The sequence below is a fragment of the Balaenoptera ricei genome, chromosome 7 (genome assembly GCF_028023285.1).
Source record: "Balaenoptera ricei isolate mBalRic1 chromosome 7, mBalRic1.hap2, whole genome shotgun sequence".
Taxonomy (NCBI): Eukaryota; Metazoa; Chordata; class Mammalia; order Artiodactyla; family Balaenopteridae; genus Balaenoptera; species Balaenoptera ricei.
Window position 1 is genome coordinate 62,897,722 of NC_082645.1, and position 23,394 is coordinate 62,921,115.

The following is a 23,394-nucleotide window of genomic DNA, read 5'->3' on the forward strand; positions in this document are numbered from 1 at the left end:
GGTGTAGCCACTGTGGAAAACAGTGTGGAGGTTCCTCAGAAAACTAAAAATAGAGTTACCCTATGATTCAGTGATTCCATTCCTGGGTACATATCCAAAGAAAATGAAAACACTAATTTGAAAAGATACATGCACCCCCATGTTCACAGCAGCATTATTTACAACAGCCGAGATATGGAGCAACATAAGTGACCACCAACAGATGAACGGATAAAGAAGATGTGGTATATGTATATACAATGGAATACTACTCAGCCATAAAAATGAAGGAAATTTGCCATTTGCAGCAACATGGATGGACTTGGAGGTTATTATGCTTAGTGAAATAAGTCAGACAAAGACAAATACTGTATGATATCACTTATAGGTGGAATCTAAAAATTACAACAAACTAGTGAATATGACAAAAAAGAAGCAGACTCACAGATACAGAGAACAAACTAGTGGTTACCAGTGGGGCGAGGGAAGGGGGAGGGTAAGACAGGGGTAGGGGATTGAGAGGTACAAACTACTGTGTATAAAAGAAATAAGCTACAGCAAAGGGAATATAGCCAGTGTTTTATAATAACTATAAATGGAGTATAACTTTTCATTGGTGAATCACTATGTTGTACACTTGAAACTTATGTAATGCTGTAAATTAACTATACCTCAATTGAAAAAAAAAGTTGGGAAGAAGAGGAGGATGCAGCAAAAACTGAGAAGGAGGAAACACTGAGGCAGGAGGAGATTCAATAGAGGATGGGGTTCTGAAAGCCAGGTGAAGGGCTCTGCAAGGAAGAAGGTGTGGCCCGCTGTGTTAAATGCTGCTGATGGAGCCCATGAGATGAGGACGGAAATGACCACAGGGCTTAGGAATATGGCGGCCACTGGTGACCTTGACATGTACAAAACCTGACTGGAGTAGGTTTAAGAGGGGAGGAATTAGAGGGGCTTTACTGCAGAGCATAACAAGGAAATGAGGTTGTAGCTGCTGAGAGAAGTCGTCAATAGAAGTCTTTTTGTTTTGTGCCCTTTTTGGGGAAGGGAAAAATAACAGCATATTTACATGATGATCATAATGACCCAACAGTAACAAGAAAAAAAAATTGATTGTGTAGTAGGGAGCTGGAAGAAAACACCCATAAAAATGTTTTCAAAAATGAGATTTACTATACATACTTTTCCATAACTTACAGAGTATATAATAGGCTCCCAGTCAAATAATGTCTCTACATTTTCATTTTTAATGGCTGTAGAATATTCTATTTTTTGAGTGTATGATAATTTGTTTAACCAACCCCTTATCACTGGACTTTTGGATGATTTCCTTTATTTATTTATTTATTTTGCTGTTATATGCAATCATGCAGTGGACATCCTTATAAACCAGGTAATTTTCTGATTGTTGCCTTAGGATAAGCTCCTACAAGTGGAAGGACTGGGTCAAAGAATGAAAAGATTTTAAATAATTTTAATGCATATCAAATAGCCCAAATCCCTGTTTTAGAATTGATCAAAGCCATTCAGGTCTGCCCTTATCACAATTATATTTTTCTGTTATACCTATCACAGTTGTGTACTGTTACATTTATTTGTGTGATGATCTGATTTATGTCTGTCTCTCCCACTAGACTGCCGACCAGTGAGTGCAGAGACAGCGCCTGATTTTGCTCACTGCTGTATCCTCAGCTTTTGGCCCAGAGCCTGTCGCACGGTAGGCATTCGGTTAATAATTATTGGTGATGGAATGAATAAATGTAAAGCTTAGTTCAATGCATAGGGGAGAAGATCACACTGATCATGTCATTTGGAGGTAGAATGAGGGATGGCAATCAATTGCTCCAGTGCCTCTCAGGGTACCTGGTACATAGCTACAAAAGTGTTTGTAGTTGACTAATTAAATAATGCATGAATGAAGGGTACTGCTTTTACAAAAGTCCACCTTCTTGTGTGGTTTAGTGAGTGAAATAGTTGTGGATCCTCCCAAGGTCACTTCTTTGGAGAAAACCCTCAGTCTGTGTCTGTATTTTGGCTACCCCCTAGCCAAACCCTCCTGTTCCCAGCGCTGAGCGCCTCCTTCCAGCGGCCAGCAGGTGGCAACAGTGGGTCATTGAAGTGACGGTGGGGCGGCTCTCCTGCCTGGAGCACCGCCCGCGGTCCCCAGGGCCTGTCGGGGTGCCGTCCACCCGGAAACCTGAAGGCAGGAGGCTCACATGTGTTCCTGGGGACCCCGGAGCGGTGGTCTCCCCTCGGGAGAGTTGGGAAAGAGGGGTCAGCTCTCAGGCCCCCGACAGAGTCTATTTTATAGTTCACAGTTCCCAGGAATCCTTACTGGACAGCTCAAGAGCTAAATGAAACTCATTTGAAAACCTGGACTTCTTCTGGCTCTGAGATTTTATCCAGTTCACACCAACTGACCCACCTCTGTCGTTGTCTCAGGCTATCTGAAATGGTCAGTTTCTTTTAATTCAGTTTTTTTTCAGCCAAGCTCAGTGCCCGGCAGTTCAGGCTGACAGTTCTGTAGGAATTACTGGATCTGTAATCACTGGGTTACAGAAATGCTTCTTATGACGTACAAAACAGGTTGCTGCCCGCTCACCATGGGTCCACCCTATCTTGGTGCTGTTTTATTCCAGAGGCTGGTATGGATTTGCCCCCATCCACCTTTACTCTCTCTCTCTGCTTTGTCCCCTTGAGACTAATGATAGGGAGGAAATCACCGTTTGCTGAGATCCAGCCGTCTACCATTTCACTCTCACAGCCACCCAGAGGGGTGGGTGTATGTTAATGTGTCCAAGCCCACTTAGGTCATAAGTAGCAGAGATATTTCTAATTCCATATATAGTGCTCTGGCCACTACACTCATGGTCCAAACTGTGCTCCAAGAGGCCGCTCAGAGGGTAAATGTGGCCTAGGGGTGGTGCTTCTTGCCTCTCACCTTTGCTTCATCTAGAGCAACTGCACTTGGACTTAAAAGAAAAAAATTAGGGGCTTCCCTGGTGGCGCAGTGGTTGAGAGTCTGCCTGCCAATGCAGGGGACACAGGTTCGAGCCCTGGTCTGGGAAGATCCCACGTGCCACGGAGCAGCTGGGCCCGTGGGCCACAATTTCTGAGCCTGCGCGTCTGGAGCCTGTGCTCCGCAGTGGGGGAGGCCGTGATAGTGAGAGGCCCGCGCACCACGATGAAGAGTGGCCCCCGCTTGCCGCAACTAGAGAAAGTCTTCACAGAGAAACGAAGACCCAACACAGCCATAAATAAAATAAATAAATTAATTTTAAAAAAAAAAAAAGAAAAAAATTATATACGTATGGGTGTGCGTGTGTGTGTGTATATATTCTCCTTCTAAAAGGAAAGCTTACATAATAGTTTATGTACTTATATAAAATATAAGTAGAAGTTCTGAGCCTCACAGCATATGTTGATTTCAGGGTGCATTCTGACACGTGACTCATGGCAGAAATGTGCACTGTGGCTATAAGACAAAGCAAAGTTCACGGGAACTGCAGCAAGGCCTCGGCCCTTGCAGCACCAGGGTCTAACCACTTGATTAATTCAGGAAATGCTTTGATGACAAAATCCTTCTGCAACTGGCTTCTCACATTCTCTGGGACAAACGCAAATCAAGGAAAATGAATCTGATGCAAAATAAAATGTGTCCCGCTCCCGCTCTCTGCCTGTAACAAAGGGTGTGTTTTGAACTTTTCTTTGTCACCCAGAGTCTGGGTAATAGCAGTCTGAAGGAAAACTAAAGAAGCCTTTGAGGCCAAGTTGAATGACAAGTGAAAAGCTGGGGCAGAGAAAGAGGGAGTGGAGAGAGAAAAGCCTCTGGCTGGGTCTCTGGAGCTGGGAAGGGAGAGAGTGAAGGAGAGAGTGCTAGTCAGAGAGAGAGGAGTCCAAACAGTATTGTTAAGGAACTTTGCTGGAGATTTAAAGTACACTCCTACCTTTGGCATTTTCTCAAGAGACAGAAAAGATTTGAATTGTTTTAATTATATTTTCCCGCAGGGCTGGGTCCAAGACTGGACCATGTAGGATTCTGGGTTTGTATCGGTTACATAAGCAAACTTCAGTCTTTGCTGTCATCTGGAAGAGTCAAAACCATGCATGTTTTTCAATTTCCTTTTGTCAGCTGCCTGAGTTTCTATTCTGAGAGGTGCAAACTGTTAAACATTGTTATTCACTTGTGTTCCCTAAATAACTTTTAATTAGTTTCAATTTGGACCAAGAATGTTCCACTGTTGACATAGTGACAGGAATTATCAAAAGTAAAATTAATAAGGAACTCCAGAAAAAAACTTGCACTAGCATTATAGTATTTTATCATATCTATCTCAGCAGAGACACAGATAATTTTAATTTTTTAATGTTGGTTTTTAAATGCTTTTCTTCAAAGTAATGATTGCATTGGAAAGAGGTTACTTTAAACCTTATTTTTCACTTCTCAAGCATCTTTCACTTCTCAGGCATCTTTCACAATGGAAATTTTCTGTTGTCTTTCAATGAAATTAACTGCATTAGTGCAAGAAATGCAGTCAAATCAGCAACTGTATGTAGCCTCTGAAACCTCGTGTCCAGCTGGATAGTTACTGCATTCATTACACAGTGGAAAACGATGAGCAATGACACTTTCACCTGAAAAACTGCCAAAGAGAAAAGCTTGTCAGGGCTCTCAGAATATCATAAAGCAGACAATACAGGAAATTTCAAAATATTGTTGGAGTTTTTAAATCAACTCTCTCCTCTCCCCTCCCTTGTCCTTTAGGACAATGGTGTTAGTGGTCCCCTAATCATTAGTGCATAATTCTAACAAAGACTTGCACACCCCTTTGGCTAAAAAGTAGCCAAATATCAAAGAGCTACTAATCTTGGGGTCAGCCCTTTTTCCAAAACGAGTAAGGCCTTCTGAATCCTTTTGGGTAAAAATCTGGCAAAGATCACAGAGAATTTAGTAAAGGTTTCTGATACATCAGTGGAATATCCTATGAGGATTCCGCCCATGAGACTAATCCAAGCATGCTCTAGTTTAGTCCAAAAACCTATAAAGTCATAAATGCATGAGCGGGTTTCTTTATTGAAAGGCTGTGACCTGCGGGGTAAATTCGCCAAGTGCAGCAATCAGCTGTGATCCTGTCTACAATCTCATCTTCATCATGCTCTTAAGTACTATGTAATTTGGTCTTGGGACCACTTAGCTAATTACAGATTAGAAGGATGGAGCTTGAATGTTACTGAACAACTGACAGAATTATTTAGTATTCTGCAGTTCAGTGAAAAGAGTATAGATGTGCTTGAATATTTATGGAGTTTTACCTTCTCTTTTTGTTATAGAGGTCTTACAACAAATTAAAACATGTGTCAGTGCCATAATGATCTAGATGGACTTTTAAGGATTGGCTGGCCAAGACTGAATTTTATTCAAGCACTATTTCATTAGTCATATTGATGTAACCGAGCAAGGGCTCGTGTGCCCACAGTGCAGAAAGCCAAATTCTGACAGCGGATGTTTGTGGCAAAGTAAGGGTTTATGTCAGGGCTCCAAGCAAGGGAGTGGGTGACAAGCCGCAGATCCACTCCCACTTGGTCTTCGAGCTAGAGGGTTTTCTTAAAGGGGAAGAACAAAGAAGCTGGGGTTAATCATCGTCTTGTGACATTTCTTATTCATAGTTTCGGGAGTCAGGATGCCTATGATTTACGTCTCTGGTCTGGTGGTCCATGACGGGGGCAGTGGGGACGGGGTGTGTCTGTTAGCTCATCTTGCCCTGGAGAAACAACCTGAGTGTGTACGTCAATGATGTTACTGACAACAGCAATTTTAGTCCTCTGACTCTGGTGGATTAGTGTGCAGTTAGCAGAGGATTGAGGTCAGAGGGCACAAGAAAGGGAATAAAGTTTTGGATAGAGAGGTTAATCATAAACTCAGCAGGGGAACTTGGTTTTAGGGAGACTCGGTTTCACTAATTTTAAGTATTTTAGCCTATTGTATGGCTGTGATTGGTACTATTTAAACTGCCAACGTCTGTGTGTCCCTTCTGTGCGCCCTGACAATGTATCAGTGGCACTAGCTTGGCTTTGTCACAGCTCTGGGCACAGTGGCAGTCCCTGGGGTTGTCTGGAGCTCCTAGATAGACACGGTGCATCTGCCTGGAGCTTCAGTTTTACATGAAGCCTTGTAGAAAACAAAAGTAATCAATTTAACCATTTATTTAATGTGCTGCCAATTCTTTATTTAATTTGCTGTGAAGCAAGCAAAATTATGCATTAACTATGTTATGATTAAAAACTAAATATTGGCTAATACTTGCAGTGAGAGAATAACAACTTGTAAACCAAGAAGTGTGTCTGTTTAGCTGTCAGAGTTCCAGCCAGAAAAGAACTGGTGACATGGAGAAAAAAAAATATGATGACAATTGTCCTAGGAGAGTGACAGGCTTTAGTCCCACCTGGCCCAAAGGTGAGGCAGCCCGAAGTCTGCTGCTCCCATCTCCCATCAAAGTCCTCTGTCATTGCACAGGAACTCTAAGGACTACTGTTTCCAACCTGAGGAAACAGGACCCGTCCTGTTATGTGAAGTCCTGAAAAACCTGGACCAGCTGAGCGTGGGCAGAGCCATCAGAGAAGTTCCCGCCCACCTCATCCTGGCCTGCACTGGGCACAAGGACATCCTCCAAGAATTGTCCCCATTACTCTCCCAGACTGGCTATGGCACCTCCCAACTCCTGTGCCTGAGGTGCCATGGATGGCACCTTGAATGGGGACCACCCTCTAGCACACCCTCATTGTACCCCTGCCCTCACCAGTCTACCCCACTATGGGCAGCACAGCCCTGCTCACATCCAGTCCTTGCCCCTGGTCCAGGCTTCGAGGTCCTGTCTTTGTGTGGTCCATTCCCAAGAATAAGGACTGAATCATTTAAAGCCTGATTTTTCTGTGAAAATAAATATGACTGTAAAATTCATATGAGCGTGAAGACCTCAAAGAAGATAGGTGCTGTTTGTGACCCCTTTGAGAGGTCCCTGGGGGTGCATTCATCCTCCTCTGCTGTTAGAGCGCCACCAGTGTGCACGTTTGAGAAGCACGACTCCAGGGGACATCACAGCAAGGTGAAGGATACATCTGTGATGTCCTACCCTGCCCCCCAAATTGGGGACAGTGCTCTTCAGAGGGTACGTGTCCTGCTGCAATCAGGGAAAATTCCATACAGTTCCAGATATCCGGCCTCCTAACTGAACACCTGCAACGCCTTTGTCCCCTCCTGCCAATCTGTGCAAAATGTCAGGGAAAGAAACCAGTTTTCCTTCTTCATGGGCTCACAAGTTGTGCCAATTTTGTGCAGACTGGTCCTTTCTCTCGTTTTCTGTAAATTTGTTTTCAGAAGTATTTGAAGCTGTTTTGGTGAAATTCAGCTCTACATTGCTTGTTTTTCGTTTCAAGAAAGACAAAGCCAGCTTTGGCTGGTGCTGGGGAAGCTGAGCTCAGAGAGCTCAGGTAGGATCAGGGGCTGTTGTGGCTTCCTTGTGATGATTTGTGCAACAGAGCACGTGGCCTGGGCTCCATCCTCTTCCCTGCCCCTTAGAAACTCGGGGAGCCCAGGCAGGAATGAGAAGCCCTTCTGAGCATGTGACTGTCGCTGGATGGAGAGGTCCCGGGATGACCTATTCCTGGACAAATGACTGCTGTCCCTTACCTGGCCTTTCCTCCTTTCTCCTGCCCTGAGGGCTTTCAGGATGCATTTTGGGTGGGAAGAAGTGTACCATGGGGGGGGTCACTCATTGGAGATCTGATTGTGAGAGTCTTTGGTTCCAGCCAGGCTGGTTCCAGGCCCAATTCAGTTAATTCTGGATTAAGATTGAGGGTCTGACCCTTCTCAGGGAGCCCTTCCCTCACAACCTCTTAAAACATAATTTCCCAGAGACTGATCTTTGGTTTGTGTTTCCTAGAGAATAACTGGCAAATATGGAGGATTGTACTTCCGTATTCATTTCTACTCTGGTGGTTAATTAGCACGTTGGTTAAGAAGGATCTTGCGCATTTATTAGAATGGTCACCTTAGCAGTGTGTCTCCAGGGTCTGGCTCTGGAACAAACATCCCCACCCTCCCAGCTGCACAAGGTTTGTGTATCCCTTTTTGTCCTAAACCAGAGTTCTCTCTTGTACCATAAGCATGAAGACTTTGCAGATGGAAATTCATCCCTGAGACGGGGGCAGAGCATCTGCCTTCCCCCAGAAGGCTTAGGAAGGGCAAAGAAAGATTCAGAGGAACGAAGCTAAGAAAGTGAGAACCATGGAATTGGGTCAGCTTAATTCTAGGGAAGAACTGGGAAGCAGGTTTGGGGAACGAGAAGTTACTGTCAGAGACTGAGGGAGACGCACCAGAGAGCTGCCTAGGAATGTGGGAAAGGACGCTGGTATCAGGGTAGAAAGACTCATGACTTCAAGGAAGAGAGGCTGAAGAAAATCCTGGCTGGCTGTGAGCAGGGAGAGAGTGAAGGTGTGGGGTGTGGGGAAATGGAGAAAGAAATTAGGGAGAAATTCAGACAAACCAGGTAGTGCTGGCCTCTACAGGGACATGTGACTGGCCTGCGTTTATTGGGTCTTAAATTTTCTCACACATCAATAAAGTAACTCTTCCACCTGCATTAGAATGGGATGCATGTATAGCCCTTCTCTCTCCCTGCCACCCCCAAGAAGATGATATAAGGACACTTGTTTGGGGACATAAATTCTAATATGTTTGATTTTTAAAAAATTAGTTTCATCACCCCAGAGTTATGCTTGGTGCATTCATGGTCTGCCTTTATGTTCTCTGAATTTGCCTTTTCAAAGCCAGGCTCTTCTCCAAAAATCTACTCTGGCAGGAGATCAAGGGAGGGCCCGATGTTCTTCAGCTAATGATAAAATTCCACAGTGAAGCTTTCCCAGCATCACCCAGAAAGGACCCAGAACTATAGCAATCTGGCTGTGAAGACCGCAGCATATGTCCCTCTACAGGCTGTGCATCTCGTCTGAGCAGCACCCCTGTCCCCGGCCAGCAGGAGGATGGCTCGGCCAGGTGGGGGCAGATGGTGCCCGGAACAGCACGCCCCCAGGCTCATCTCTGGTGTCCCTTCCGAGTCTTTCCTGCACCCCAGAGCCACGGCCCTGCCCCTTGCCCCAGTGCCAGTGCTGTGGTTTGCTTATTTTGACGTATTCATCCCCGACATGTCAAGATGAAAGGCAGGAAATGGGCAGTTGCAGTTCCCAGAGCAGGAGTGGTTAGACCACATTGCATCACATCTCCAGGCCGGTCATGGGATCCTGGAGGCAAACTCAGCGCAGGTTGACCTCAGGCACCTCACACACTGGGCGCCGAACCCCCTGCACGGAACCCCTTCTCAGCACGGGCTGCCGGCAGCCTTGCTCACTCCCACTACTGCCTGGGACTGAAGCCACCTCCTCAGAAGGTCACTCGCACTGGGGCTCCCCACTGCCCCGAGGGGCGTGCCCCAGAGCCAGCCCACTTCCTGCCAGCCACTCCCAGGCCCGGTGGCCTGACTGTCTCTGAGCAATTAATGTGGAGCTTTCCCTGCGAACAGGAAGTGCCCCCAGATCTTCAGGGCGGAAGTTTGGAAACCCCCAGGATTCTAAAAAAGTGGCAGAAGTTGACCCACCAAGACTCAAGCAAAAGAAAGAAAGAAAAAAAAAAAAAAGCCAAGGCTTTGCTGTTTTCCCTGAGTGACTACTGGCTTTTCCTGCAGCCACCCAGTCAGCTAGAAGATTCTTCTGTAAACACGCCATCTTTTCCATGAGACATAAGTAAGCATCGCTTCCACCCACACTCAGGATGTTAAAACATTTGAAAAATGATTTGTTCTGGACCAGAAAAAACCTTGCAGGAAGAATTCCATTCCTCTTCCACCAGGTGTGTACCATGTGTCTGGGTTATGGGGAAGGTGGGGACTGTGAGTGTACAGTTCCTGGCTTTGGTGCAGTTACACCAAGCCCTCGTCAACAGGCCACGGAAAGAGCATTTGTGCATTTCATTTCCTCGGGGATGATTTTTGAAAGTGGCTGTAATGCACTTGATCACATTCAGATGTGTTCCGTGGGAAGCGGGTGATTTGAAAGTGCCATAAAGCCAGCTTGCAAGGTGCCCAGATAGAGCGCCACTTCTTGTTCAACAGAAGCCACTAAAGACGAATACTCAGGGATGATAATGTCCTTTTGTGCCTTTGTCTGGGGCGACTTATTAAGGTAGAGACCCCTCAGCGTTGACAGGACAACCCCTTCCTGTGTGTTCTAGGAGAACATAATTGGCTACAAAACCTTTTCTCAATGTCACCACTGCCACATACAAACCCAATTAGCAGCAGTGAACTCCGATGACTCCTGGGAACATGGAAATCGCACGTTCTACAGCTAATCAGACCCGTGGAATGGTGGCACATATCCCTGTCCTCAGGAAGGTGGGATCCGGGGACCACAGGGGGCTGGGTTCTCGCAGAGCCCACATGTTCCACTGATTTCAGAGCCCCCCTTTTTGGGTGAATTACACGGTCTTCAGGGATTAACAGAGACCGGCTTCTGTCTGCTCAAGGCCTCTGGGTCTGGGAGCACCACAGTTTTACTGTGAGGCCAGAGATATTCAAAAGGAGTCATCTAGGTCTTAATTCAAGCACAGCCCCTCAGTCCTCTCCACAACTCCCTCCCCACAAATCTGGATGGATTTAAGAAACCCTTTGTTTCTTGTGATCTGACCCTCCTCCCAAGGACTAAGGAATCGTACATTCTGACTTCTGAGAGACGAAACAAATACATAATTTCAAGGCATGGAAGGATGCTCTGGCCCACCCCTATCTCAGTTTAAATAAATAACTAATGTTGGCAGGCAGGTGCTAAAAGCATGTGCAGAGAGAAAAATATTAATGCAAAAGGGCAAGACCAAAGGAAATACTTGCCTAGTTTTGGAATTGTTATTATGACGGGACTATGGCGATCGTTAATCACTGCCATGTGGGATCATAAGCTGCAAGAGGCACGCTAGGCTCCGGGCACCTTGCTCCTAGTAGTGAAAGTCCCATTTAGAAATAAGCTTCTGACTAGAGCAGCTGGGCTCAAATCGACCAGCCCAGCAGCCATGCAGGAGGCTGACACAGAGCCTCTCTGGAGGTCATGCTTTACCCTGATTGGTGGTCTTGTTGTTTCAGGCGCTCTCCACTGCCCATGGGACAGGTCACTCCTCTTTTTCCCACCCAGCGATTGATGGGAAGAGCCCCCTGGGTGGAGGAAGCCCGGCTATTAGGGTAGGACGGCAGGGCTGGTGCCAGATTTGGAGGCTTTCTCTTTTTTATTTGACATGTGCTGTGCTGGGTTCGTCTCCATGGAGTTGGGTCTACTCTGGCCTCTGGCAGCAGAAAACATTTGGAAAGAAGTAGGGTGGAAGTCTCTGGAATCAGAGACCTGGGGAATCAGCTGGAACTCTCACCTGTAAGCAACAGAAGCCAACTCTTAAATGGCAGAAAAGGACTCTTAAATGGCGATGGGATGGTCCAGGGTTACGGGGGGCGGGAGAGTGAGCTTGGAAAAACAGGGGCCTGAGGGCTCAGCCACAGTCAGGCCCACAGGCAAAACGACTCCCAACCCCAGTCTTTCCATGACTCTGCGCCCCCTGCTGGGGATCTCGGGGCATCGCAGCCCCCCAGGCACCGCTGGGACTGGACGCGGCCACTGTGGCTGAACAGCTGCCTTCGGGCCGCAGACACAGGACCCCAGAGCGCGGCCACAGGGCTCCTTCCTGGCTCCTGCCACCGTTCTGGCTCCTCGCTCAAGTCCAGAGCTGCCCCAAACGGTCAAGACCGGCCACTTGCCTGTGCCTCACAGATGTTTATCGCGTTGCTTGTAAGCCTGAGTTCTGATGCCTGTTCTCCCACTTTTATTGTCAGTGGGCTTTAATGAAGATGAAAGGAGACATCTCCTGAGCCCTGGAGGTTCCTCTCCTGTCCCTACACCCAATCACCTCTGGTCCAAGCCTAGTATTCTACTTGGTGCATATCCATGCCCTTCCCTTCTCTTTCTCAGGCTGTTGTCATTTTTATTTTTCACCTTAGAAACTGCATCAGTCGAGAGGGCAAGTTGTGGGCAAAGATCAAAGGTGCCATTGCTCTGCAGAAAGTTTAGGGGGACAGGGTGGAACCAGTGGTCAACTAGCGGCCAAGGCAAAGGCGAGACCTGATTAGACAATGCTAAGCATCTGTCAGAATTCCCAGCACGTGGAACAAAGCTTCGGCGGGGGGCTTCAGCTGGGGTCTGCAGCTTCCACGGGGAGGGGGAGAAACTCCGCGAGCAAGGAGACGGTCTCTAGCTGCAGGATGGAGCCGGAGCCAGGAGAGCTCGTCCCCCAGCCAGGTAGGAAGGAAACGGAGTGGGCTGGAGAACATTGGGAGGTTTTGAAAGAGTACAACAAGACTCTCTGTTTATCTTCTCCCTGGCTCCTGCAGCCGGTCTGCAGTTGGGATAAATTCAGCACCGGAGGAAGAGGCAGCGTTTCCTCCCCCTCTCTCCTCCCATTTTAGGTGAGAGGAGGAGGTGGCATGGGGGATAGAGAAAGATCTGGCGAGCTCACCAGCTGGTGCTGCGGGGCTGAGCACAGCGAGCTTGCTCTGTGCTCCCACAGAGAGGGGCCCGGACAGGAAGGAGAGGTGCCCCCTCTCTATATCCCCTCCCCCATCTCCTTGAAATCAGGATGGAGGGAGTAGGTAGCCCCCGACACGGTGGGATCCAAGGGTCTCCACAGCCAGCACACCCCAAGCAGAGCCCCACCAACCAAACCAGGCCATGTAGCTTCTCTGATGGGGGCCGTGATTTTGGAGAACAGCATTGTTTCCCGCAGACCCAGGTGAAATGCAGTCCTGCTGCCTGGGGACGGTAATGACTAGCTCCATCCCTTCTGCAGAGCTGGTTACTGAGGGGTGGGTGAAGGGGCGGCCTAAGGATGGGAGCTGGAGAGATTTCGATGCTAGTGAAGGGGAGGGGGGAGGGTGCACAGTGGCAAGTGCTCTGGGTGTAGGGGTCACTGAGGCTCTTGGATAACAAGGGGCACCAGGGAGATTGGAATGAGTGAGCGACAAGGGATTGGGGACAGGATAATCAACTCGTGGCCTCGTGACCACTAAGATGCAGCCCCACCTCTCTGTAGCTTGAGGAAGAAGCTAGAAAGCTTTGCTCCAGCTTTCCTAAGCCCTGTTGAAGCATCTCACAAGAGCCTGGGTCCGGACAACATGCCCAGATGCCTCTCGGGCTGCGTGTTGGCTGTGGAGATGGTGGAGGGAGCACGGAGGCCAGTTCACTTCGCAGGGAGAAGTAACTCTCCCAGCTGGCTCTAGGGACAGACTTAAGCAGGACTTTATTTATTGTTTCTATTTTCTAAATGGTTTGTTTTAAAATTTGGTTCAAGGCCTTGTAGTTATGGAGACGAGATACTCGGTCTCCACTTGGCTCATCTCGTGCTTTTTTAGGAACCGTACAAGGGCCTGCCACATCTGGTCTTGCTTTGAGCTGCAGTGTCTGCACTCTGAGAGCATTAATGCAGGTTATAAAATGATAATGCTGATGATAAAAGTCTAGCTATAGTGTTAGCTACTATGGAAAAATTCTTGTCATTGGTCTTTTCTGTGGATTGGGCTATGCACCTCTATCTATATACTGCTTATCACCATAAGTAATAGTCAGGTTTGGCTTTGTTTTGCTTCATGTGTGTACTGGTGTTTATGGCCAAGCTGAGAAGCAAAATATTGCCACTCACCATTAACAAATAAGGGCTGATCCTTTGGTTGTCTGGGCTCCTTATTAGGAAGTGTGATATTTGGTTATTACTGAGCCCTGCCTGGGTGGGAGGGTCATTTTGAGTAGGCCCAGCCTGGGACCTGGAAGCCAGCATTGCCAGAGGGTGGTTGGCCACTGGGCAGCCTAAAAACCTAGAAGGGAGCTAAGGGAGGTGGGTGAGAGCCATGCATTGTTATGCTGTTTTGATAAAGACATCACAAGTAGGTGAATGTTACATCATATGTATTATATAGACACATGTATGCAGATATGTTAAAAAGTAATCTTCTGGTGGTGGAATGCAGGTGAATTTTTTTCTTTATGTTCTCTGATTTCCAGGTTTCTGCTCTGAGAATAGCTTACTATTGTGATTAAAGGAAGAAGGCCACAAATATTAGTTTGTAAAGAGAAGGAACGAATTTTTATTTTCAAATAACATGTACAGTAGGATTTTTTTTCTAGAATTATATGTATAACTTGTGTGTCCATCTACCTGTCCATCCACTCATCCATCCATATATCCACCCACCTACCCACCCATTCATCTTTCATTTATCCATCCATCCATCCTTCCATCTGTGTATTTGCACAGAAAGATATTTGGAATTGTGTTGACCAAATGTTTGTGATGGTTATTTCTGGCTGGCGAAATTTCAAATGCCTCTGTGTTCTTTATACTTACCTCTGTTACTTGAAATTTGTAATGATGAGGTACATTTTTTAAAAAGAGCGTCTCTGTTCTATTCCTGGGTGAGCCCCGGTCACAGAGCCCAAGTGAGTGCTCCCAGCAGGCAAGGCCAAGCAAGACTCTGACCTCAGGCCCCTGCTCCCTAGTGACACTGAGGCTGCCTGCTGAAGCCCTAGTATGGCAGGTGTGCAGCTCAGCAGGGAGGGAGCCAAGAGGGAGATGCAGGTGACACCTGAGCTCTGTTTAAAACCCACAGCCAGTGGCATCCTGAGCCTTTGATGTACGTTTTATGCCCGGCTGGCTGGGTCTGTAGTTGGCTAGGGCTTGTGGTTCACAGTTCCAGGGGGTGGCAGCTACAAGCCTCCGGGTCCCTGTGCCCCTAAGAGTCTCATTCTTGTGCGGTGTCTCTCTCACCCCAGTTACCCTGAAACTGGCATAGGGGCTCCTGTGGAGGGATCTCCAAGGGTCCCTGGGTTTGGAGGTTGCCAAAGTCAAGGATGTGTCTGTTAAATGTTTTTAGCTCCAGTAGAAGAGCCAGGCAGGTGCTCCTTGTCTACAGATTTGCAGAGCATTTTCTGAGTACTGGGGAGCTGGGAGGCAGCAGGCACTTTCTCACCTGGGGTGAGAGTGAGAACGACAACCACTTAGGGAAGCAGGCTGGCATTTATTATCTAGTGGAGGGGAAGATATACAGACACTGTGACCAGTGAATGCTGTGCTTCTGGAAATGTATAAGGATGATCATTGGAGTGCTTTACATAATATCCCCAAACTAGAAACAACCCACCATCCATCAACATTGATAGCATACATGCCCTAAATAAACTGAGCTATGTTGGTACAATGGAAGGCTATACATCTGTAAAGATCAACTAACTACAAGTAGGTGCAATGACGTGGATGTAACTCACAGACATAAAGTTGAGTGAACGGAGCAAATTCAAGAATATATACAGCATTAGTCCACTCATGCAGAATTCAAAAACAAGCAAAACTAAACCATCTTTTTAGGGATTGCATATAAAAGTGGTGAACATATGAAAAAAAGTCAAGAAAAATTATTATAAAAGTTGGGATAGGGTTACCCCTGGTGGAAGGGAAGTTAGAATTGGCCAGGGTTTCCCAGGGTGGAGGGGGGCTCCTGGGGTGCCTGGCAATGTTCTCCTTCTTAACTTCGGTGCTGGTGACAAGGATGTTTGCTTTACACTTATTCATTAAACCCATCAATTACATCTCACGTGCTTCTTTGAATATATGTTATATTTCACAACAAAAATACTAAGAAGAAAAAAAAAACAAAATGTAGCAAAGGGATCTTCCAGCCTCCATGTCTAGAAATGGCCTCTTTTTTTACCTGTAGGCTCCCTTTATTTCAAGGACCTCAAGCAGCATGTTTGTCCAAGTCTCTGACCAGGGTCAGAAATCAGTAGGCTCTTATTCCCCAAGTTCTTCTATGAGCTTAGCCCTGTGCCAGATACTGGTGGGAGTCAGCGTGGGGAATGTGCTGCCTCCAAGACGACAAAACATTATGAATAACAGTGAAAACACCAGACCAGGCTACAGCGACTTCCAGTGCCAGGGCAATTCTTAGGAGACGGAGCTCTGTGAAGGCTCGACAGATCAGCTTCTGCTGGTCCCGAGGATGGGTTGGCTGATGACAGCAGTGGGTGTGGGGAGGGTGGAGAGTGGGAGAGGGTGTTGTGACGAAGGAAAGGATGTCACGAAAGATGCAGGAAGTTGAGGAGTGTCAGGGAGGCCAAAGAGGCCTGCCTGACCAGATGGCCAGGTCCCCATGCGTTTGTAGGGGAGGCCAAGTATTGCTGGATTGATGGGGTGGCTCAGGAGGGTTTAGAAAACCAGGATGATGAATTTCCCCCGCATTCCCACCTTATTGCTAGTCTAGGTCAATCAATCAATAGATCATCACTCTGCTGCCCCCAGGCACATTATAGTCTAAACAATCAATAGAAGAGAATTGAACTAAGAAGACATGTAGAAACCCTGAGAGAAAAATAGGTGAGTGAATATGAGAGAATTAAAATATAAATACAATGATGCTCTTTGCCAAACTCCATTAGGAAAAAATTCTCATCTGCCCCAGGAAACACATTGATCAAAAGTCCACAGGGACTGGAAAACAGCATGACATGTCTTCAAAAAGTTAAACATAGAGTTACTATATGGTTCAGCAATTTTATTCCTGGGTATATACCCAAAATAATTGAAAACAGAGACTCAAACAGATACTTTGTAAAGCCATGTTCATAGCAGCATTAGTCACAATAGCCAAAATGTGGAAACAACCCAAGTGTCTATCAGTAGACGACTGGATAGACAAAGTGTGGAATATACATACAGTGGAATATAATTCAGCCTTAAAAAAGGAATGAAGTACTTATACATGCTATAACATGCATGAACCTTGATTGCATTAAGTGAAACAAGGCAGACACAAAAGGACAAATACTATATGATTCCACTTATATGTCATCGTTTAATGGGTACAAAATTTCTGTTAGGCATGGTGGAAAAAGTTCTCGAAATAGAGAGTGGTGATGGTTGCACAACCTTGTGAATGTTCTTAATGCCACTGAATTGTACACTTAAAAATGGTTAAAGTGGTAAATTGTGTTATGTATATTTTACCATGCATTTGGAAAAAAAGCCTATAGGGGCTGTTATGAATGGAATGTGTCCCCCTTAATTCATATGTTGATATCCTAACAAACAATGTGATCGTATTAGTAGGTGGGACCTTTGGGAGGTAATTAGGTCATGAGGATGAAACCTTCATGAATGGGATTCATGCTCTTATAGGATGAGACAAGAGAGCTTGCTTCCTCTCTCTGCTGTTAGCTATGTGAGGATACAGGAGGGCAGTCATCTGTCAACCAGGAAGCAGGCCTTCACCAGACACTGGATCTGCGGGCACCTTGATCTAGGACTTCCAGCCTCTAGAATTGTACGAAATAAATGTGTGCTGTTTAAGCCACCTCATCTGTGGTAATTTGTATTAGCAACCTCAACCAACTTAGACAGGCTCAGAAAATTGTTCCTGCATGTTGAGATACAGGATAGAGACCAGGGCTGTGGAATCATTTCTGAACAGCAGGAAAGACAGAAAACAAGGTAAAGTTTCCTCGTTGAAGACTGAAGAAGGAGAAGAAAACACTGTCCTTGGTGGGTTTCTGGAGCTCCTCCTGTAGCCCCGTCAACATGAGAGATGACCCAAATGACCAATGACCGGGTAGACTTGGCCATTTCTTGAAAAGTAACCCACCTCTCTCCTTCCTGCACTCATGCCTAAACAAAGGTCAACCCCAGCTACCCTCCAAGGAGCCATCCCTTGAAAAAGTACTTTTTAGAATTCTTCTTTTAGAAGAACAAAAAACCCCCCAAAGTTAGCAAAAGGAAAGGAATCATAAAGATCAGATCAGAAATAAATGAAGGAAACAATACCAAAGATCAATAAAACTAAAAGCTGGTTCTTTGAGAAGAGAAACAAAATTGATAAACCATTAGCCAGACTCAACAATAAAAAAAGGGAGAAGACTCAAATCAACAGAATTAGAAATGAAAAAGAAGTAACAACTGACACTGCAGAAATACAAAGGATCATGAGAGATTACTACAAGCAACCATATGCCAATGAAATGGACAAACTGGAAGAAATGGACAAATTCTTAGAAAAGCACAACATTCCGAGACTGAACCAGGAAGAAATAGAAAGTATAAACAGACCAATCACAAGAACTGAAATTGAAACTGTGATAAAAATCTTCCAACAAACAAAAGCCCAGGACCAGATGGCTTCACAGGTCAATTCTATCAAACATTTAGAGAAGAGCTAACACCTATCCTTCTCAAACTCTTCCAAAATATAGCAGAGGGAGGAACACTCCCCAACTCATTCTACGAGGCCACCATCACCCTGATACCAAAACCACACAAAGATGTCGCAAAAAAAGAAAACTACAGGCCAATATCTCTGATGAACATAGATGCAAAAATCCTCAACAAAATACTAGCAAACAGAATCCAACAGCACATTAAAAGGATCATACACCATGATCAAGTGGGGTTTATCCCAGGAATGCAAGGATTCTTCAATATATGCAAATCAATCAATGTGACACACCACATTAACAAATTGAAGGATAAAAACCATATGATAATCTCAAAAGATGCAGAAAAAGCTTTCAACAAAATTCAACACCCATTTATGATAAAAACTCTCCAGAAAGTAGGCATAGAGGGAACTTTCCTCAACATAATAGAGGCCATATATGACAAACCCACAGCCAACATCGTTCTCAGTGGTGAAAAACTGAAACCATTTCCTCTAAGATCAGGAACAAGACAAGGTTGCCCACTCTCACCACTATTATTCAACATAGTTTTCAAAGTTTTAGCCACAGCAATCAGAGAAGAAAAAGAAATAAAAGGAATCCAGATCAGAAAAGAAGAAGAAAAACTGTCACTGTTTGCAGATGACATGATACTATACATAGAGAATCCTAAAGATGCTACCAGAAAACTACTAGAGCTAATCAATGAATTTGGTAGAGTAGCAGGATACAAAATTAATGCACAGAAATCTCTTGCATTCCTATACATTAATGATGAAAAATCTGAAAGAGAAATTAAGGAAACACTCCCATTTACCACTGCAACAAAAAGAATAAAATACCTAGGAATAAACCTACCTAAGGAGACAAAAGACCTGTATGCAGAAAACTATAAGATACTGATGAAAGAAATTAAAGATGATACAAACAGATGGAGAGATATACCATGTTCTTGGATTGGAAGAATCAACATTGTGAAAATGACTATACTACCCAAAGCAATCTACAGATTCAGTGCAATCCCTATCAAACTACCAATGGCATTTTTCACAGAACTAGAACAAAAAATTGCACAATTTGTATGGAAACACAAAAGACCCTGAATAGCCAAGGTAATCTTGAGAAAGAAAAACGGAGCTGGAGGAATCAGGCTCCCTGACTTCAGACTATACTACAAAGCTACAGTAATCAAGACAGTATGGTACTGGCACGAAAACAGAAATATAGATCAATGGAATAGGATAGAAAGCCCAGAGATAAACCCATGCACATATGGTCACCTTATCTTTGATAAAGGAGGCAAGAGTATACAATGGAGAAAAGACAGCCTCTTCAATAAGTGGTGCTGGGAAAACTGGACAGCTCCAAGTAAAAGAGTGAAATTAGAACACTTCCTAACACCATACACAAAAATAAACTCAAAATGGATTCAAGACCTAAATGTAAGGCCAGATAATACAAAACTCTTAGAGGAAAACATAGGCAGGACACTCTATGACATAAATCACAGCAAGATCCTTTTTGACCCACCTCCTAGAGAAATGGAAATAAAAACACAAATAAACAAATGGGACCTGATGAAACTTAAAAGCTTTTGCACAGCAAAGGAAACCATAAACAGGATGAAAAGACAGCCCTCAGAATGGTAGAAAAGATTTGCAAATGAAGCAACTGACAAAGGATTAATCTCCAAAATATACAAGCAGCTCATGCAGCTCAATATCAAAAAAACAAACAACCCGATCCAAAAATGGGCAGACCTAAATTGACATTTCTCCAAAGAAGATATACAGATTGCCAACAAACACATGAAAGAATGCTCAACATCAATAATCACTAGAGAAATGCAAATCAAAACTACAGTGAGGTGTCACCTCACACCAGTCAGAATAGCCATCATCAAAAAATCTACAAACAGTAAATGCTGGAGAGGGTGTGGAGAAAAGGGAACCCTCTTGCACTGTTGGTGGGAATGTAAATGGATACAGCCACTATGGAAAACAGTATGGAGGTTCCTTAAAAACTAAAAATAGAACTACCATATGACCCAGCAATCCCACTACTGGGCATATACCCTGAGAAAACCATAATTCGAAAAGAGTCATGTACCACAATGTTCACTGCAGCACTATTTACAATAGCCAGGACATGGAAGCAACCTACATGTCCATTGACAGATGAATGGATAAAGAAGATGTGGCATATATATAGTGGAATATTACTCAGCCATAAAAAGAAACAAAATTGAGTTATTTATAGTGAGGTGGATGGACCTAGAATCTGTCATACAGAGTGACGTAAGTCAGAAAGAGGAAAACAAATACTGTATGCTAACACATATATATGGAATCTAAAAAAAATGGTTCTGATGAACCTAGGGCTAGGACAGGACTAAAGACACAGACGTAGAGAATGGACTTGAGGACACTGGGAGGGGGAAGGGTAAGCTGGGACGAAGTGAGAGAGTAACATTGACGTATATGCACTACCAAATGTAAAATAGATAGCTAGTGGGAAGCAGCTGCATAGCACAGCGAGATCAGCTTGGTGCTTTGAGACCACCTAGAGGGGTGGGATAAGGAGGGTGGCAGGGAGACGCAAGAGGGAGGGGGTGTGGGGATATACGTATGCATATAGCTGATTCACTTTGTTATACAGCAGAAACTAACAACATTGTAAAGCAATTATACTCAAAAAAAGAGGTTAAAAAAAAAAAGAATTCTTCTTTTATTGTGTGAGCCCACCCTGGACGCTATTTGAAAAAGAAAATAAATTTAAAGATGCTGCAACATGTTTACATATACCCAATGGAAATTTTGCTTCTCAGACTGCTTGAGCAGAAAACCTCACATCCCCATGGCAACCACATTCCACCGTGACCACGCATCTCCGCCAGGTCACCCACCCATTTGTAAGCCTCAGCTCTTCAAGCCCCTCCTGTCAAACACATGGGGCCCAGATGATACCACCCACTGCGGTAGTTCCACGCCTCCAGGATTGCTGGTGAGGGCTTGTTCTAATCTGTAAGGGACATTCCCGGAGACCCATCTAACCTGGGGCAGGGACCAGCTCTTCGTGGAAATCATTAAGAGACAGAGAACTCTGGGGGAAGCCATCGCCCTGTGGAAACCCAAGGCCCTTGCAGCCTACTCAGGGGTCTGGAGCGCGGGGATGAGGGGTATGCTGCTGACCGGAAAATCAGCCCCTTGGTAATCACAGGAACTGCGAGTCCCACATTCAGTAAAAACTCAGCTGATAATTAGATCCGTAATGCTTTATTCCCTTGAACAGAAATCATGACCCCTTTATAGGGTCTCCGTGTCATCTTCCCTTTGATGTTTCAGAACAAATACTTCTTTCAAATGTATGTTCTCAATACCATTTTCAAATAGCATTTTGGAATGGCTGACCTAGATAAGGCCACCTTCCCTTTCCTCAGGGGGGTGGCCGGGGCCTATCTTCCCCTGCAGTCACCCTTCCCTGCTGACACAAGGAAAGCTTTGCAGGGGGTTGTCAGTAGAAATGAAAGCCTGCAATTTTGATGTTTCAGGGTCCCCAGCCCCTGACCGGCCAGCATTCCCTTCATCCCTCAGTTTTTATAATCAGCGAGTTTTGAGATTCCAGGCCTGAAGTCTCTTTCCCCACAAAATTGCAGAAAGCCTCGGGCCCTCCGAGAACTGACTTGGTATGTTTGCCCTTTGGATTACATTTGATTGGGTCAGACTTCCAGTATAAGGAAGACATACATGAAAGAAAGCAACTGTCCATGTTGTTGGTGGATCACAGGGGGGTTTTTTTGTTTTTTTGTGTTTTCCTTTACTACTTTCCCTTGCCTTTGAGAAAGTACAAAGTAGGGGAGGGGGAAGTGCTTCCTAACAGGCAGAGTTTCTCTGCATCTTAGGCTAAAGCTGGGCTGGGCTAGTCCTCTGCTGGGCCTTCCCTGAGGCTTCTCAACACCCACCATAGAGGCGGGCACTTGGCAGGTATTCCTTGCTCAATGTCCCCAGCTCCCCGCTCAGAGTGACCTTCCACAAAACCCTTTGTTTCCCCCACCATAAAGTTGGAGAAAGAAGAAAGAACAGTGGTTTATGGGTTGTAGGCAAGAAAAAAAATCTTTGACATAACCCATATTCAGCTCAGTAGACATGGAGTGGTATGGACTTTGCAGAATGAGAATCTGAAAAAAAACATGTATAACTGAATCACTTTGCTGTATTAACATAAACACACTGCTATATATAAAATAGATAACGAACCAGACCTACTGTATAGCACAGGGAGCTGTACTCAATATTTTGTAATAACCTATAAGGGAAAAGAATCTGATTTTGCAGAATGAAAAGCTCTGGCTTTCCTCTGTAGACAGATAGCTATCAAATAGAAGTGAGCAGCAAGACAAAGAAGAAAGCATGGAGGGGAGAGAGAAGCGGGGAGAAAGAGGGAGAGAGGATCAGTGTCTCCAGGAATCCAGGCCTGACACCTAGCCCAAGCCTGGCTTTTCCTCCCTTTCTTTCTTTCTTGACATGATGAAGCTTCTTCCCTTTGGCAGCTCTGTTTTATCTTGATATACCCAGCCAGAGCTATAAGGATTCAAGTCTGTCTTCACAGATGTTTCCTTTTAATCACTGTAATTAATATTAATGGTGATTAATTTTTAATGAGGACATATCAAGGAACACCCTGGCAAAAATGCCCACTGGTAATTTGAATAACCTTGATTTTGTGAGGCCATCGTCCTTTTGGCTTGGCCACCTGTTTCACAGACAATGCATCGGATCCCAGCATTCTCTGATAATGTGTTAATTTTTCCTCCTAGATCTGGGACAAAACCAGGGTGTTTCCAGAGCAGAAGCAGTGGGGAAGTGAGCTGCCCTGACTGATTTCTCCTCCCACCTCTGAGGAGGCTGTGAAGGGACTCGGTGGGGGGATCTCCTCTGATCTTTCCGCAGTGCCACCAGGAAGAGGAATTGTTGTTACCTGGTGAGCATTCACTGAGGCTCATTCTGTGCAAAGCACAGTGCAAAGTCAAGTGGCTTTGGGAATCCAAAGCCAGAGGCCATCCTGGTTCCTCCCGCTCTG

General features: G+C 45.2%; 1 long non-coding RNA gene across 2 annotated transcripts in view; it reads left to right on the plus strand.

Moving 5' to 3' along the window:
* Positions 1-23,394, plus strand: part of LOC132369028 (uncharacterized) — a 130,221-nt gene that overhangs the window by 45,959 nt on the left and 60,868 nt on the right. For both annotated transcript variants that reach the window (XR_009504218.1, XR_009504219.1), the window contains exon 2: positions 1,614-1,696. This is a non-coding gene — a long non-coding RNA (uncharacterized LOC132369028). The remainder of the gene's footprint in view (positions 1-1,613; positions 1,697-23,394) is intronic.